Source organism: Macrotis lagotis, chromosome 5 (genome assembly GCF_037893015.1).
Source record: "Macrotis lagotis isolate mMagLag1 chromosome 5, bilby.v1.9.chrom.fasta, whole genome shotgun sequence".
Taxonomy (NCBI): domain Eukaryota; kingdom Metazoa; phylum Chordata; class Mammalia; order Peramelemorphia; family Peramelidae; genus Macrotis; species Macrotis lagotis.
Window position 1 is genome coordinate 182,587,420 of NC_133662.1, and position 15,790 is coordinate 182,603,209.

The window sequence follows — 15,790 nt, forward strand, 5'->3', positions numbered from 1 at the left end:
TATCAGAAGACCTGGAATAGCATATTTTGGAAAGAAAAGGACCTGGGATTACAACTCAGATTGTATTAATCTTCAAAATTCAGCATATATGTCAGGGAAAAAGCTGAATGTTCAACAAAATCAAGGACTTCCAGAATTTCTTGATACAAAGACCAGAACTGAACAGAGAATTCAGTTGTCAAATACACAAGAGTTGCACAAAAAAGGGCAAATTTAAAGGGGAAGAAAAAGCATTAAACAAAACAAAACAAATGTTAGTCAAGACTATCAAATTGAAAACTGAAAAAAGGGAAGATATAACAGTTCTAATTCTTTAGAACTTCTCTTAGGATAATAAAAGAGAAGAATACAATTGAAGAGAATGAACCTAAAGGCTATGAGTATAATTGGGTCTTATCTCTCAATTGAAGCTGCTCAACATGACATTACTATGTTTGAAGCAAAAAGCCCTAATGAAAAGCAGGTGTGTCAACTTTAAATTTAAATGTCTCATTATCCTTTGATTCACTTTAATCACACAGGGCTTAGCACTTTGTTTAATGAGGGCATCATAAACTGTGAGTACCTGAGTCACTCCCCATGTAACTTAAAATCCTTTGTAAAGGTTTTAGGTGAGACCTTCAGAGACTTCCAGTACTCAGGGTCCTTTAAGAATCATAAGCTGGGGGAGCCAAGAAGGCAACAAGGGATCAAGTCTTAGGAGCACTCTGACAAAACTCATAAGCTAAGGATTCTAACTAAACTTTCGAGAGACAGAACACACAAAGGAACCCAGTGAGGCAGTTCTCCTACTCAAGGTAACCTGGAAAAGAGCAGAAAGGCTCTGCTCCCCCGGGTCAGAGGGGCGGCCGCTGGAGGGGTGGCGCACCAGAGCTAAAGAACTTCAGCCTCCCAGAGGCAGCCCCAGGGCACTGGGAGCTGCGGCTCACAGCAGTGGGGGAGTCTCCTGAGCTGCATCCCAGGGCTAGCACCGGGCACAAAGTGGGGGAACAGTGCAGGACCTCTGCCAGAGCAAGCACATGGAGCCCAGCCCTCAGGGCACACAGTGAGCAGCTTGGTCTTTCTGCAGCCCAGACCCAGAAACAGAAGCAGGTGGAGTCCCTGAGCAGGAGCCCCCAGGGCATGAGCCCATTGAGCTGAGGGAGGGGAGTGAAGAGAGAGAGACTGCCAAGCTCTGTCCTCTGCCCCTGGAACAGGACTCTGGTGCTCTGACCACATTCAGATCCTGATCCCAGTCTAGATCCCCCCATAGAACAACAGCCCCCCCACCTCAGCCCTGTGGCAGAGTGGGGTGCTTTTGGTCATTCACAGACCAGGAGGTAGGACAGAACCTCACATACTGAGACCCCTGTGGGAGTGTCCCAAAAGCTCAGGAAGCACCCCAAAACCAGGCCCAGGCTGGGAAAATGAGCAAGACTATTGAGAAATATTTTGCAAATGAGCCCAAGAAGGATCAAAATACTCAGTCTGAAGATGAGGAAGCACAAGCTACTGCACCTAAATACTCCAAGAAAAACAGAAATTGGGCTCAGGCTATGACAGAGCTCAAAAAAGACTTTGAAAATCAAATGAGGAAGTTAGAAGAAAAACTGGGAAAAGAAAGGAGAGAGATGCAGGAAAAACATGAAAATGAAGTCAGCAGCTTAGTCAAGGAAATCCAAAAAAATGCTGAAGAAAATAGCATGCTAAAAACCAGCTTAGATCAAATGGATAAAACAGTTCAAAAAGTTATTGAGGTGAAGAATGTTTTAAAAAGCAAAATTGGCCAGATAGAAAAAGAGATAAGAAAACTCTCTGAGGAGAACAAATCCTTCAGAAAAAGAATAGAATTCAGGGAGATTGATGAATTTACCAGAAATCAGGAATCAATACCTCAAAATGAAAAAAATGAAAAATTAGAAGAAAATGTGAAATATCTCATTGAAAAAACAAGTGATATGGAAAACAGACTTAGGAAAGATAATTTAAAAATTATTGGAATAACTGAAAGTCATGATCAGGAAAAGAGTCTTGCCATCATTTTCAAAGAATTACGACAGGAAAATTGCCCTGATATTCTAGAAGCAGAGGGCAAAATAGAAATGGAGAGAAATCACCAATCCCCCCGAGAAAGAGATCCCCAAAAACCCACCCCCAGGAATATTATAGCCAAGTTCCCGAACTCCCAAGTCAAAGAGAAAATATTACAAGCAGCCAGAAGGACACAGTTCAAATATCGTGGAGCTGCAGTCAGGATCACACAGGACTTAGCAGCAACTACATTGGAAGCTCGCAGGGCTTGGAATACAATATACCGGAAGGCAGAAGAGCTTAGAATGCAACCAAAAATAAACTACCCAGCAAGGCTGAATGTCCTCTTCCAGGGAAAAAGATGAACTTTCAATGAACCAGGTGAATTTCAAATGTTCCTTTTGGAATGGCCAGAGCTGAACAAAAAGGTTTGATCTTCAGATACAGGACTCAGGTGAAGCATGGAGATTGGAGGAGAGGGGGGAAATATGAGGGATTTAATGAGGATGAACTGCATGTATAGAAAAATGATACTGATAATATTCATATGAACCTTCTCAGTTAATAGAGCAGGTAGAGGGAGTTTTTATAGTTGAAGCACAGGAGAAAGCTGAATTCAAAGATAAAATATGGTGTAAAAATAGAGTCAATAGAAAAAAAGGGAAAGGGAATGGGAGAAAGAAAAAGGAGAGCGGGAATAGTCCACGATATTTCACATAATAAGATTTTTTTATTACAATGAACTATTGCAATGATATGGAAGGGGGGAGGCAAGGGGGAATGAGGGAACCTTTGCTCTCATCAGAGGTGGCTAGGAGAGGAAACAGCAAATATACTCATGGGGTATAGACATCTGGAGTAATAAGGAGGGGGGGAGCAGGGAGAAGGGGTGGGGATGTGAATAAAGGAGGAGAGGATGGACCATGGGGGGACAGTGGTCAGATATAACACATTTTATTTTTTACTTCTTGCAAGGGGCTGGTATTGGATGGCCTGCCCAGGACCATAAGGCCAGGTGGATTCTGGACCTAAGAGGTGGTATCGGGGCTCAGGGCTTCTTGGCCCCAGGACCAGGGATCTGTTTGTTTTGCCATTCAGCGACCCTACAGCAGAGTCAGAGTGAAAGGAGAGAGAAAATATAGTACATGGTACTGGAGAAATAAGAAAGGAGGGAGATGCAATCAACAATGGCAATGTTGGAAAAATATGGAAGTAACTTTTGCAATGGACTTATCATAAAGAATGTGATCCACCAGTGACAGAGTTGTTGGTGTTGGAACAAAGACTGAAGCACATTTTTTGTTATTATTATTTGGGGGAGGGTGCAGGGCAAGTGGGGCTGGGTGGCCTGCCTGGGGCCACATAGCAGGGTGATCTTTGGGTCTTTGGGGCCGGATTTGGACCCAGGTGCTCCTGGCTCAAGGGCCAATGCTCTGTCTGCCACCCAGCCACCCCTACTATTATTACTATTTTATTTTATTTTGGGTCTTTTTTTTCCTTCTTTTTGGTTTTTGCAGGGCAGTGGGGATCATGTGGCTTCCATGCCACATGGCTGGATGTTTGTTGGGTTTAAGAGGCTGGATATGGACTCAGGTGCTCGTGGCTCCAGGGCTGGTGCTTTGTCCATTGTGCCTCCTGGCCATACTTAGAATTATTACTATAATTTTTTTAATTTTAATTTTTTTTTCTTTCCCCTTTCCTTTTTTCGCCCAAGCAAGTCTATCTATATATTCATGGGGGGAGGGGTATTTTGTTTACTTGTAAACAAGAATATTTTATTAATGTAAAAATACATTTGTACAAAATGAGAATAAAAAATAAATTAAAAAAAGAATCATAAGCTGGGAGCTCCTGAGGCAGAGTCTTTGAAATTCTCAGGTGAAACCTCCAGAGTCTTGCAGTACTTAGAGATCTTTCTTACAGTTTACTAGATCAGGGTTTCAGTTAAGCATAGCTTCACTTAACAAAGCAATAAGTACCCTGGGTGATGAGGGGTGGGAAGTAAAGTGTGAAAGAAAATAAGCCTGGGGGAAGGGGCATAAATAGCTCAAGAAATGATATGGCTTTGAATGATCCCTTGGCTCCTGATGATGATTGTTTATACTTGAAAACTGTTTTAAAATGGGTAGGGTAAAACATGATTATAATTAGGAATGAATAGAGGGTGGAGCCAAGACAATAGCAGGAGAAAAGCTTCTCTTAGGTGCTCTCTTCAAAATATTTTGAAAATCTTAAAATTATGACTCTTAGTTAAATTTTTGAGAGACAGAGCACACAGAAAGATTCAGTGAGGCAATTCTCCAGCCCAAGGAAAACTGGAAAATAGTGGAAAATCTCCATTCCATGAGGTTGGGGGGGGGCACCAGAGTGAAGAAACTTCAGCCTCCTGGGAACACCCCCAGAGCACCTGAGACCCTGACTCTCAGCAGCAGAAGTACTTTTCTGACCTGCACCCCAGGGGAGAGATGGACAAAACTTAGAGGATCAGTGGGGAGACCTCTGACAGAGCCAGCCCAAAGCCCAGACCCTTATGGCAGTTGTGACAGTCACCATGGTCAGATCCAGGAAATGGAAGCAGGAATCAGCAAACAGGAGCATCCAGGAAACTATGCCCTGAGTGCTAAGGTAGGGGAGTGGAGAGAGACTTCTGAGGTTTGTCCTCTGTCCATGGAACAGGACTCTGGGGTTCTGTCCATATTCATATCATCATCATTCACAGACCAGGAGAGTAGTCAGAGCCTCATACACTGAGGTCCTTGTGGGGGGATGCCCCATAATACTTAGAGGTTCAGGAAGCACCCCAAAACCAGGCACAGGCTGGGGAAATGAGGAAACAGAAAAAAAAAGAGAAACCTGACCACTGACAAATGTTTTGTCTATGATCCCAAGGAGGATCAAAATACTCAATCCGAAGATGAGGAAATACAGGCTTCTGCATCTAAAGACTCCAAGAAAAATGGAAGTTAGGTTCGGCTATGACAGAGCTCAAAAAACATTTTGAAATTCAAGTAAGGGAGAAAGAAGAAAAATTGGGAAAAAAATGAAAGAGATGCAGGAAAAACGTGAAAACAAAATCAGCAGTTTAGTCAAGGAGATCCAAAAAAATGTTGAAGAAAATAACATGTAAAAAACAAGCTTAGGTCAAATAGATAAAACAGTTCAAAAATTTATTGAGAAGGGACAACTAGGTGGCTCAGTGGATAGAGCACTGGTCCTGGAGTCAGGAGTACTTGAGTTCAAATGCACCCTCAGACACTTAATATTTACCTAACTTGCCTTGGGCAAGTCACTTAACCCCATTTGCCTTGCAAAAAACCTAAAGAAAAGTTCATTGAGAAAAGAATGCTTTAAAAAGCAGAATTGGCCAGGTGGAAAAGGAGATAAGAAAGCTCTCCAAGGAAACAAATCCTTCAGATGCAAAATGGAAACTGATGACTTTGAGAGAAATCATGACACAATAGCTCAACACCAAAAAAATGAAAAATTGGAAGAAAATGTAAAACATCTCATTGAACAAAAACAGTTTATCTGGAAAACAGATTCAGGAAAGATGATTAAAAATCATTGGTATACCTGAAAGTCATGATCAGGAAAAGAGCCTTGACCTCATTTTGAAAGAATTTCTACAGGAAATTTGCCAATATTCTAGAAGCAGAGGGCAAAATAGAAATTGAAAGAATTCACTGAATCTCCCCAGGGAAGACAACCAAAAACCAACAACAACAACCCCCAGGAATATTATAGCCTAGGTCTTGAACTTCCAAGTCAAAGAGAAAATATCACAAGCAACCAGAAGAATACAATTCAAATATTGTAGACCTATAATCAGGATAACACAGGACTTAGCAGCAACTACATTAAGGGGTCATAGGGCTTGGAATATAATATTCCAGTAGGCAAAAGAGCTTGGAATGAAACCAAGAATCAACCTCCCAGCAAAACTCAACATCCTCTTCTAGGGGAAAAGATGGACTTTCAGTGAAACAGGGGAATTTCAAATGTTCCTGTTGAAATGACAAGAGCTGAACAGAAAGTTTGATCTTCAAATACATGACTCAGGTGGAGCATAGAGAGCAGAGGACAAGGGTAAATTTTGAGGGACATAATGGTGATAAACTGTATGTATTTCTGCATAGAAAAATGATGCTGATAATGCTCATATGAGCCTCCTCATTTGGTAGAGCAGGTAGAAGGAGCTTTTATAGATGAAGCACAGGAGCGAGCTGAATTTGGAGATATATTATATTGTAAAAATGGAGTCAGTGGCTAAAAGTGAAATGTACTAGAAGTAAGAGAAAAGAGAGGTTGAACAGTCTAAAATACTTCATATAAAGGACTTTTCTTTGCAATGAGCTTTTGCAATGATATGGAAGGGGGGAATGCAAGGGGGAATGAGGGAAACTTCACTCTTATCAGAAATGGCTCAGAGAAGAAACAGCATACAAACTCAATAGGGGATAGACATCTGGTGTAAGGAGAGAAGGGGGACGGGGGAAGAGGGAGAATGTGGATGATGGAGGAGAGGGTAGATCATGGAAAGTAATAGTCAGATATAATGCATTATCTTTTTTTCCATTTTGCAAGGTGCTGGGATTGGGTGGCCTGTCCAGGACCATGGGGTCGGGTGCTTGCAGGATCTCTGGGGTGTTATATGGGCTTGGGGGCCTCTTGGCCCCAGGCCACCCTATAGCATATTATAGTACCCTGAAGAGCAACAGGGTGAAGGGAGAGAGAATATAGCATATGATAGTGGGGAGGAATGGATGGAGGGATCTACAATCAGTGGTGGCAACTGTGAAAAGTAGAGAGGTGGCTTCTGTGATGGACTTATGATGAAGAATGTGATCCACCCAAGACAGAGCTGATGGTATCAGAATACAGACTGAAGCACATTTTTTTTCTCTTTCTTTTACTTTATTTTTCATGAGGTTCTATATTTTTGTGGGGGAGGGGTATTATGTTTGCTCTTAAACAAGAATATTTTAGCAATGAAAAAAAAATGTGGAGTTTGAACAGAGACCAAAGAATATTACCTTTAGGATATGATTTCTCTCTCATCCCATTCTACTTGGATCAATGTGTACCATGGAAACAATGTAAAGTCTAGGACTGCCTTCTGTAGGGGGTGAGGGTGAAGAGCAAGGTTGGGGGAAAGGTTATGGAATTCAATATAAATAAATATGCACAAAAATGAAGTGGCCCAAATATAAAACATTAAAAAAATGATTATAATTATAATTTGATGCAATTTGAGTTAATGCTGCTTATCAAGCAATCAAGTAAACAATCTGTGATATCTTCCTAACAATTTGAGTATATCAAGCAATCAAATAAACAAGTCATGATTGATGATACCTAATTAATAATATTAGATAAATAACACCAAGGGAAGAGGCACAAAGATTTATAATGTTACAGGGAAAGAACAGTGAATGTGAATGCTGAGTAAATTTGATTCAATAGATTTAGCCCAGTGAGGGAATAAGATACATTCCCACTTGGGTTGAAAAATCTAACTTAATCTACAGGGAATGGAGGGACTGGGAAAGGAAAAGAGAGGAGATGAAGGGAAGGGAAATATAAATGAAAATAAACTGGAAGCTAATTTTTAAAAGTAAATTCAGAGGGGAAAGGTGGTAAAATTTTGGTGAGGAAGAATAAGAGAAAAGGAAAGAGAGAAAAAACATAAATTGAGAAAGATAGCATGGAAAGAAATACATAATTAGAAATCTTAACTGTAAATGTCCCATAAAACAGAAGTAGATAGAAAAATGGATTAAAAATCAGAATTTTTCAATATGTTGTTCACAAGAAACACATTTGAATCAGAGAGATACATACAGGGTAAAGGTTAAAGGTTGGAGCAAATTATATTATGTCTCAGGTGAAGTAAAAAAAACCTCTGGTGACAATCCAAAACTAAGTCAAAGTATAAGAAAAGTCAATCTCATTAAAAAGGTTAAGAAAGGAAATTACATCTTCTTAAAAGGCATCATTGGTAATGAAGCAATACCATTAATAAACATGTATGCATCTGGTAGTATAGCATCCAAATTCCTAGAGGAAAAGTTGAGGGAGTTACAAGGAGATATAAACAGCAAAACTTTATTAATAGGAGACTTCAATTTCCCTCTCTCAGAACTAGATAAATCTAACAGCAAAATAAACAAAAAGGAAGTTAAGAAGGTGAATGTAATCTTAGAAAACTTCAGTATGATAGAAAACTGGAGAAAAACAATGGGGAAAGAAAAAAATATGCCTTTTTCCTTGACAGGACAGTACATGGCACCTTCACCAAAACTAACCATGAACTAGGGCACAAAAACCTTATGATAAAATGCAGAAAGACAAAAATATTTAAAAAAACACAATTCTCAGAGATGCAATAAAAATTACACATAATAAGGGATCAGAGAAAGACAAACCAAGAACTAATTGGAATTTAAATAATTTTATTTTAGATAATTACTGGATCAAATAGCAAGTAATGAAATAATCAATAATCATTATCCAAGAAAATGATATCAAGACATCATTCTGGGATGCAGAAAAGGCAAAAATTATGGAATGCAACCAATGCAATTTTGAGGGGAAACTTTATATCTCTAAATGTCTATATGAAAAAAATAGAGAAAGAGGAGATCAATGAATTGGGTATGCAACTAAAAAAGCTAGAACAAGAACAAATTAAACATCTCCAATTACATACTAAATTAGAAATTCTGAAAATTAAGGGAGAGATTGAAAAATTGAAATCAAGTAACCCATTGATCTCATAAATAAAACTGAAAAAAAGCCAATGAAATAGACAATCCTTTGGTTAATATGATTTTTAAAAAAGGTCACCAAATTATGAGTATCAAAAATGAAGAGGGTGAAGTAACCACCAATGAGGAGGAAATTAAAGAGATAATTTGGAGCTACTTTGCTCTAAATTTGATAACTTGAGTGAAATGGATGATTATTTCCAAACATACAAAATGCACAGATTAACAGAAGAGGAAATAAATTACTTAAAAAGGCCCCTGTCAGAAAAGAAATTGAAGAAACCATCAATTGAACTCTCTAAGTAAAAGTTTCCTGACCCAGATGGCTTTAAAAGTGAATTCTACAAAACAGTTAAGGAATAATTAATTCCTATTTTTCATAAACTAATTTAAAAATATAGGAGAGGAAGGTGGAATTCTGCCAAACTCCTTTCATGACATCAAGATGGTGCTGATACCTAAACCAGGAAGAATCAAAACAAAGAACATTATTGATCAATCTCCCTAATGAATATTGATGCAAAAATCTTAAGTAAAATGTTACCAATGAAATTAAAGCATGTTATTAATAGGACAATATACCATGAAAAAGTAGGATTTATATTATGTAGGCAAAGATGGTTCAATATTAGGAAAACACTCAACTTAATTAAACATATCAATAGCAAAACCAACAGAAATCATATGATTATATCAATAGATGCTGAAAAAACTTTTGATAAAATACAATATCCATTCCTATTAAAAACACTAGAAAGTTTAGGAATAAATGCAATTTTCCTTAAAATAATAATGGATATCTATCTAAAAAATCAACAAATACTATATTAAAAGGGAATAGACTTGGAGCATTTCCAATAAAATAAGGGATGAAACAAGGATGGTCAATATCACCATTACTATTCAATATAGTATAAGAAATGCTAGCTGTAGCAACAAGAGAAGAAAAAGAATTTGAAGGAATCAGAATTGGCAATGAGGAAGTAAAACTTTCACTGTTTGCAAATGATATGATTCTATACCTAGAGAAAGTGAGAAAACCATCTAAAAAAATCTCCTTGAAGCAATTAACAAATTCAACAAAGTAGCAGCATATAAAATAAACCTACACAAATCATCAGCCTTTCCATGTATAAACAACAAAGCCCAAGAGCAAGAGATAGAAAGGGAAATTCCATCTAAAATAACTTTAGACAACATTAAAAACTTAGGAATATACCTTCTAAGACAAACCCATAAAATAAATGAGCAAAATTATAAATCACTGCACATCCAAATAAAATCAGATCTAAATAATTGGAAAAAATGTCAAATGCTCATGATTAGTTCAAGCTAATAAAATAAAAATTACAATTCTACCCCAATTAAATTACTTACTCAGTGCCATACCAAACTACCAAATAAATACTTTACTGAACTAGAAAAAATAGTGACATCTGGAGCAACAAAAGGTCAAGAATTACATGGGAACAGTTGAAAAAAAATTGTAAAGGAAGGTTTTCTGGCTTGACCAGATTTAAAACTATAATGTAAAGCAGCAGTTATTAAAACTGTCTAGTATTGGTTAAAAAATGGAGGAATAGATCAGTGGATGAGAACAATTTCAAAAGAAACTGCAGTAAATGACTACAGCAATATATTATTTGACAAACCCAAAGACATCAGTCTCTGGGATAAAAGCTCACTATTTGACTAAAATTATTGGGAAAACTGGAAAACAGTAAATCAAAAAGTAGGCATGGATCCACGTTTCACACCCTCTACCAAAATAAGGTCAAAATAGGTAAAGGATTTAGATGTAAAGAGTGATACCACAGATAAATTAATAGACCAAAAAATGCTCATCTATCTGATCTATGGCAAAGGGATAAATTTATGACCAAACAAGAATTAGAGCACTTTATAAACTCAAAATGAATGATTTAACTATGTTAAATTTAAAAAGGTTTTGCACTAATAAAATCAATTCTGCCGAAATTAGAAGCAAAAAAGAAAGCTGGGGAAACAATTTTCACAACTAGGAGTTCTGATAAAGATTTCACATCTAGAATATAGAGAGAATTGCATCAAATTAACAAGGTTACAAGTCATTCCCCAATTGGTAAATGATCAAAGGATATGCACAGACAATTTTCAAATGATGAAATTAACACTATGTATAATCATATGAACAATTTTCCAATTCATTTTTGATTAGAGAATGCAAATAAAAACAACAATAAGGTATCATGTCACACCTATTAGATTAGTCAAGATGAGAAAAAGGGAAGATGATCGTTGTTGGAGAGGTTGTGAAGGACTGGGACATTGATGCATTGCTGGTGGAGATGTTAACAGATCCAACCTTTCTGGAGAGCAATATAGAACTATGCCCAGAGAGCTCTAAAAACTTTTCACACATTATGGCCCAGCAATTCCTATTCTATGTCTATATCCAGAAGAAATTATAAAAAAATAGGAAAAGTCCTACATGTTCCAAAATGTTCATAGCAGCTCTTTTTGTAGTGGCAAAGAATAGGAAATTGAGGGGATGCCCACCAATTGGGGAATAGCTAAATAAATTATGGCATATAAATACTTTGGAATGCTATTGTTCTATCAGAAACCATGAACATCTGAACTCTAGAGAAGTATGGAATGACTTATGGGATCTGATGCTGGGCAAAGAGAGTAGAGTCAAGAGAACAATGTCCACATCAGCAACATTATGAGATAAACAACCCTGATGGATGCAACTCCTCTCCATAGTCCAGAGAGCTTAGACAACTGTATTAGACTGGTTATGGACTATATTTTTCCCAATCAGAGGAAGAAAAACAAAACAAAAGAAAACACACAGAAAAATTAAAAAAAACCTTCTGAATCTGATGAACACTTTATAAAAATTGTCTGTTATGTATTTCTTTCCCTTAATACTAAATCTCATGCCGAAAATTACTAATTTGTAAACATGTTTATCAAAATATGGGTATAAAATGCTAACTTTACTGTTCCTCCTGAGGAGGGGGTGGGAAGAAAGGATGGAGGGAAATTTTGTAACTTGGAAATATGCATGTACATATGAATGAAAATAAATATTTTTTTTAAATTTTGACAGAAGGACTTTACTAAGAGAGGGTTAGGCATGGTAAAGAATAGCAAAGGCCAATTAGAGTAGAGGGAAAAAAGGGAGAGTATGAATACTTAGCAAATCCTACCCAATAGATTTGACCCAGAGAGGGAATAATATACATTCCCATTTGGATTTAAAAATCTACCCTATCATAGAGTGAAGTAGGGGTGAAAGGGAAAGAAAGCTGAACATGGCACTGACAAAAGGGAAGATAAAAGTAAAAGTAAAGTTAAAGTTATAATTAAAATGAAAAATTAAAGGTAAAGGAAACAAAACATTAATGAAAAAGCATAAGAAGAAAGTAAAGAAAAAATATAAATGGAGAAAGACAGCATGGAGGGAAATGCAGAATTAGCAGTTTTAACTGTGAATGTGAATGGAATGGACTCTTCCATACAATGAAAGCATATTGCTGAATGAAGTAAAAAGGAGAATCCTACAATATTTTTCTACCAGAAATATATCTGAAGCATAGAGATACACATAGAGTAAAAGCCAAAGACATATTATGCTTCTACAGAAGTAAAAAGAATCAGGGGTAGAAATTCGATCTCAGACAAACAAAAAAGAAAAATTCATTTCATTGAACAGGATAAGGAAGGAAACAACAACTTCTTAATAGGCACCAGAAGCAATGAGGTTTTATCATTAAACATGTGTGTACTAAGAGGTATAGCATCCAAATTCCTAAGGAGAAATGAACAAATTACCAGGAGGCATAAACAGCAAAACAATAACCTTGACTTGTCTCTCTCATAATTATATAAATATAACCACAAAATAAGCAAGAAGGAAGTTAAGAAGGTGAATAAAATGTTAGAAAACAGATATGATGGACCTCTGAAGAAAATTGAATGGGGATAGAAAAGAATACACATTTTTCTCTGTAGTCCATGGTGCTGATACTAAAATTGACCATGATTTAGGGCATAAAAGCCTCATAATCAAAAGTAGAAAGAGTAAAATAATAAATTTATGCTTTTTTGTATCATGATGCATTAAAGGAACATGGAAATATAAACACAAATAATTGGAAACTAAACTTAATTTTAAAGAACAAATCAATCAAACAATAAATCATAGAAATAATCAACTATTTCATCAAAGAAAATGACAACAATGGGACATCATACCAACATTTATGGGATGTAGTCAAAGCAATTTTTAGGGTGGATTTAATGTCTCTAAATGTTTATATGAATGAAATAGAGAAAGAGGTGATCAATTGGTCATGCAACTAAAGAAGCTGGAAGAAAAACAATTAAAGAACCACATTAAATATTAAATTTGAAATTCTGAACATCAAGGGTGAGATTAATAAAATTGCAAAAAAGGAAATCATTGCTATAATATAAAACTAAGAATTGTTTTAATGAAAAAAATTGATTAGATAAAACTTTGGTTAATCTGATTAAAAAAAAGAACACCGAAATACTAGTATCAAAAGTGAAAAATGTTAATTCACTCCCAATGAGAAGGAAATTAAAAAGAATTTGGAGCTCTTTTGCCCAACTGTATGGCAATAAATTTGACCACCTGTGATAAATAGATAAATATTTATAAAAATATAAACTACCAAGATTAACATAATACATAAATAACCCCATTTTATAAAAAGTAAATTGAAGAAACAATGAAAAACTTCCAAGAAAAACTTTCCAAGCACAAATGGATTTACAAGTGAACTCTACAAAACATTTAAGGAACAGTTAATTTCTATTCTACATAATCTATTTTAAAAAATAGAAGGAGATCTGCCAAATTCCTTTCATGACTCCAATATGGTGCTGATACCTAAGCCATGAAGAGCCAAAATAGCTAAAGAATATTATAGTCCAATCTCCCTGAACATTAGTGCAAATTTTTCAAATAAATTTTAAGTAAAGAGATTACAAGAAGTTATTACTATGTTAATATACAATGATCAGGATTATTACCAGATAGGCAGCGATGGTTCAATATTAGGGAAATACTCAACATAATTGAACATACCAGTAACAAAACAAACAGAAATCACATGTTTATCTCAAAAGATGATGAAAAGTCTTTCACAAACTACAACACTTTTTAAAAGCCCAGTACTTTTAAAAAACACTAGAGAATATAGGAATAAGTAGAGTTTTCCTTAAAATAATAAATAATATTTGTCTAAAACCATCAAAAAGTATTATATGTAATGAACATAAAGTAGGAGAATTTCCAATAAGATCAAGGGTGAAACAGGAATATCCTTTATCATTACTCCTATTCAATATGGTATTAGACTTTAACAATAAGAGAAGAAAAAGAAATTGAAGAAATTATAATTTATAGTAAGCAAGCCAAACTTCCACTGTTTGCAGACCATTTGACAGGATACTTAGAGAATCTGAGATAATCAACATAAAAACTATTTGAAAGAGTTAACAACTTCAGAAAAGTAGCAGGATATAAAATAAACTCACATATATCATCAGTATTTCTATATATGAAAAAGCAAAACCCAAGGGAAAAAAAAGACATAAAGAGAAATTCCTATTAAGTAATTGTAGAAAACATAAAATACTTGGGAATCTATCTCCCAAGACAAATTCAGAAAATATATGAACACAACTACAAATCATTTCTTACACAAATAAAGTCAGATCTAAACAACTGGAAAAATGTCAATTGCTCATGTTTAGGTTGAGCTAATATAATAAAAATGGCTATTCTACACAAATTAAATTACTTATTCAGGGTCATGCCAATCAAACTATCAAATAGCTATTTTACAGAGCTAGAAAAAATACTAGCAAAAATGAGTGACAAAAAGGTCAAGAATATCAAGGGAACTGATGAAAAAGAAATTCAAAGGAAGATGGCTTAGTTGTACCAAATCTAAAATTATACTATAAAGTAACAGTCATCAAAAGTACCTGTTACTGGATAAGTAATAGAGTAATGGACCAGTGGATTAGAGTAGGTACAAAAGCTACAGAAATAAATGACTATAGTAATCTATTGTTTGACCCAAAAAAAAGATTATTTTCTGAGATATAAGCTCACTATTTGCCAAAAATTGCTAAGAAAACTGGAAAACAATAGGCATAGACCCACATTTCACATCTTATAACAAAATAAGTTTGAAATAGGTACAGTATTAAGACAAAAGAAGAAATACCATAGACCACTTAAGAGATCAAGAAAAGTCTATCTGTTAGATATCTGGAAAGAGGAGAAATTAATGACCAAGCAAGAAATATAGTATATTATTAAATTTCAAAATGGATGCTCTAGACTATATTAAAATAAAAACATTTTGTACTAATAAAACAATGCAGCCAAATTTAGAAGGAAATAAGAAATCTGTTGAAATAAATTTCACAGCTAGGGTTTCTGATAAAGATCCCATACCTAAAATATATTGAGATTTGACTCATATTTATAAGGTCATAATTTATACCACAATTGATAAATGGTCAGGGGATATGAAAAGGCAGTTTTCAAATGAAGAAATAAAAGCTATATATAGTCACTTGAAAAACTCCTCAAAATCAATATTGATTAATTACAGAAATGAAAATTACTATACCGAACTGCCTCAGACCTATTAGATTGAATAAGATGACAAAAAGAGACAATTATCAATGTTTGAGAGGCTATGGGATGATTGGGACATTAAAGCACTATAAGTGGTATAGTAAAATAATTCTCTGTAAAATATTCTGAAACTGTGCCAAAAGAGCAATAAAACTGGTCATACCCATTGATCCAGCAATACCAATACTAGGCCTATATCCCCCCCCCAAAACCAATAAAAATAGAACAAGTCCCACATATTCAAAAATATTTGTAGCACCTCTTTTTTAGTGTCAGGGATTTGGAAATTGAGAGGATGCCCATCAATCGAGGAATAAGTTATGGTATATGAATGTTATGG